General features: G+C 36.1%; 1 protein-coding gene across 4 annotated transcripts in view; it reads left to right on the top strand.

The window, feature by feature from the left end:
* LOC107630072 (UBP1-associated protein 2C) overlaps positions 1-3758 on the top strand; it is a 7898-nt gene that overhangs the window by 3122 nt on the left and 1018 nt on the right. Inside the window, exon 2 of one of the 4 annotated variants that reach the window (XM_021118584.1) lies at positions 2812-3587. The exons of 1 other annotated variant lie outside the window; for it this stretch is intronic. The gene's annotated coding sequence lies outside the window, so the exon portion shown is untranslated. Of the gene's footprint in view, positions 1-1141; positions 1460-2260; positions 2787-2811; positions 3588-3758 lie in introns of those variants that run through there. 2 more of the 4 variants (XM_021118585.1, XM_016333102.2) reach the window with 2 other exon arrangements.

The following is a 3758-nucleotide window of genomic DNA, read 5'->3' as shown; positions in this document are numbered from 1 at the left end:
CTTTAATTGATTGTCTTCATTTATTGGTCAGTCTCTGACAGTGTGACCTACTTGGTTGTTATCTTGCAAAATTTCTATTGAAAGGAGGTAATGAAGACTCTTGATTGCTTGTGTTGTTGTTGGAGATCATATGCCTGATCTGTAGTTTTATACCCCTGATCAATGAATGTTTTGATTTCTCTGATATGATGGGGGGATTGATAATTTAGAATTGAAGTTTGTCATGGTGAACTTGTGATTTGTACGATACTTCTGTCCTTCCGTTATGGAGCACACTTGAGCATCTGAATTTTTTCCCTTCAAAATTCTTTATTATTTTATTGACCAGGAAAATTGTTCCAACCTTTTCAGCATGCTGTTCTAACTTAACTTAATATTATCTCGTGGGTGGTCCATTACATGATGCTTAACGTAAAAGTTAGTTATTCTTGTCAGCACTATAAGATTTATGGAAAAATGTTTAGTACTGCATTCACATTCTCAGTAAAAATGCTTAATGACTTTGTGTTGTTTTTTTTTACATTGTATTTTGAAACATAATTAATTTTTAACATGTCAAAACTATCAAGTGTTGTGCTTATCATGCAATCTGCATCTGTGCTATGTGACTGCATTTATATATTGGTTTACCTTGTTCTGTTTTCAGAGTGGCACTTTCCCGACAATTTTCTGATGAATGTTCATGTTGCTTTGCCTTGTTTGTGGGTTCAGTTGTCTGTTATGCTGTGTCTGTTTATGTTTTTTTTCTCCTTTCCTCTAGTTTAAATTGTTGTTGTACATGCAATACTCTTTTATGTCTATTATTCATACTTATGAATTTTCATTTTGCTCTGTCCAATTTGTTTGTGGATTTGGCTTGTTTCTTCACTTTCCTTTTTTTTTAACTTAAAATGCTCCTTGCCTGTAGTTTTAGTTGTTGTACATCTTTTTATTTACCTCTATGCCCTTACAATTATGTTCTTGTATGTATTTAGAAAGCTGTGTTGTGTTACTTTGTAATGATACACCGACTGTTTCCTTGGTTCTTAACTAATGTAGAGCATCATAAATGTTTTTGTCAATAAGCTATTTTTGTTGTTGTATAATTTTCTTAAATGATGGTTGTGAAATGAATTGAGTTGCGAATGGATGTTTGATTCAGGTCTATCATCGGTTATTGGGCGCAGATGCTTTATGTGCTTCTGGTGATTGCGTGATTGCAGAATATGTGCTCTGGTGTAATAAATTTATTAGTCTGTCCTTTTACAGCCTGCTGAGCTTTGATTTGTTTGTTTTATTAGTGAAAGGCAGTGAGATAGATTAGTTTTGTACTTTTGGCTGGATCATCTTGGCTGATAGGATTGTTGTTTTTGTTATGTAGTTTTGAATTCTGGTGATATTTAGTAGCTGAGTTTGTATTTAGTTACTTCTTCCTACTAATGGTTTCAAAAAAGGTTTTTCTTTTTCTGATTGTGTTTCATTTGGAGAATCAATATTTTCTATTACACCGTTGGTTTCGTTGGTTATCTAATTATGTTGGGGATTTTCCATGGTAAATTGACTTTGTTCGTCCAATAAGGATTTAAATTTGATTTAAGAGTCCCTACATTGAGGGTTTTGTGTTAAGTTGTTCCTTTTTGGCCTATTTTTTCCCCTGTAACAATCAAAGTGTATTGTGATGTCTGTTAGTAATTTTGAAAATTGACTGTTTCACTACTAGTGCTTTCCCTTGGTTCATAGCCCACATCCTGGCTTGACATTTCTTCATATGTTAAGGGTTTGATATCAGTGTACTATTATTCTTTAAATTCGCACATCATGATCTAAGTACAATTTATTTTAAATTGTGGTATTGACCATTTTTCTTCCAAAGATATATAGGCTTTGCAACAACATGATCGAATTTTTTGAGGCAGTTACGTTGATTTATTATTCCGTTGCATAACTGATTCTATGTTGTATGACATTTTTGAGACATCACCTTGCTGGTTTCAAGTTGCTCAGGATTGCAACTCATTGGAATATGTTGTTGCTTTGTCGATATTCTTTGAGCTTCACTAAATTTGTGGTTCTATTGCTCCTTGAGAGCCTTACATTGTAATGGTGGTTGAGTAGTGAAATTCGAAATTTCGCTAAATTGGTGGTATTGTTTCCCAACTAATGGGATTCTGTTTGTTTAGCTGGTTGATGATGAGCCACTTTGTGTCTTTAGTTTATCAATTGGTATATATGTATCATATTTGTTTTGGGATTGTCCATTGCTAACCTGAAGGATGACCAGGGACAATGCTATGTTTGAGCAAGCAGAACCGTTCATCCTAATATGCTGTTCTCACAATGCCCTTAAAGAGCCTTGTAGATCGATTAATTCCTTCCTTCTATTTATACTTCCTATCCCTTATCAGTTATCACTTGACATTTAAGGTTAATATGCATAATATGATTTGAAAATGTTTTACTGGCTGTATCGCATGCTTGGTTTGATGTGTTAGTTACGTCTGTCCCTAAGTCTGGAATCTGGCTATGTATATTCTGTCTAATTCTTTACTCTGCCTCCCTACTTTCTCATCCTTATACACCACATAATTGCACTCGAACTCTTGGAATCTTAGATGACCGCGCTTTTTAACTATTGTTTTATGTTTTGGGTGTATTAGTGGAATTTGTGTTACTCTATGTTTTACACTTTTGGTTATGTTATTTGGTCTCCAATTTGAGTTTGTAGTGTGCTTCTGAGATTTTTCATATCAATCTAATTATGCCGTCTGTTCTTTGAGATTGATGGTGCTTCATATCAATTCCTTTTGCTACATTGTATATGTGAATATTAAGGAAATGTCCAACATTCGATCATTGCATAATATCCGCAATTTTTTTCCTTCATGCATTGGGTTCAATTTGTATCCGGATGTAATATTGTATAGTTGAAGTGCTCAAGTTCTTTCCTACAACTTTGTTCAGATAACTTGATCTTTAGTCTTGTTCGCTATGAATTTGGATGCGGCAACCGAATGTTTGATAATTATTTTTCTGTCCTTTATATGTGGATTCCCTTAGGCGATGAAATTTGTGAAGCCTTAAAATAAGGGGGTTAGTTACTCATGTTTTCTCACTTTGCATGATTCAAATATTTAAAGTGAGGCGATAAATATTAGTGTCATATTATCCTCTTAAACATGCCCTCTCTTTTTTTTTAATGGTCTGGTACCTGGGGCAAAACTGGCCTAGACCCACAGCAGAATAACCAAGCCCCGACCCGCAAGCCAACCAGAAATTCAAACCTGTGATTCCCTCTTCCTCTTGCGCAAGAGATCAAATCTGCACCCTTCATTGCGGCGGCGGCTTCCCCCTACGACCACGCCCTCTCTTTTTGAACTATGACAGATGCATATAGTGATTGTTTGGTTAGTGTCCATGTCCATGTCCATGGTGGGCATGCACACGGTGGTATAAGTCCATCATCTGTTTGCCGAGATTTTTTTAGTTAGTGGAACACAAATGTGGATATAAAATACTTGTACCCTCAGCATCCCCAACATGGTGACTCTTCCTTCTCTTTACCCATCATTCCTCCCTACTGCTACTCCTGCCAAGAAGCTCTCGGTGTTTCTCTTTGCTGCCTGATTTCCTTGTTTGTGCTCCTCCGCCTTCATCTTCCCCAGATTGGTCGTGACAACTCCAGCTTCCAAGTGCACGAGGGCTTTGTTTTTGTCAACCTTCCAGTTCCACAGCAACATTGTCTTTTCCTCGCCTTCTTGATCTGCGACAGCATCTTTCAG

This window comes from Arachis ipaensis, chromosome B03, assembly GCF_000816755.2.
Source record: "Arachis ipaensis cultivar K30076 chromosome B03, Araip1.1, whole genome shotgun sequence".
Lineage (NCBI taxonomy): Eukaryota > Viridiplantae > Streptophyta > Magnoliopsida > Fabales > Fabaceae > Arachis > Arachis ipaensis.
This window is presented reverse-complemented; position numbering and strand designations above follow the sequence as displayed.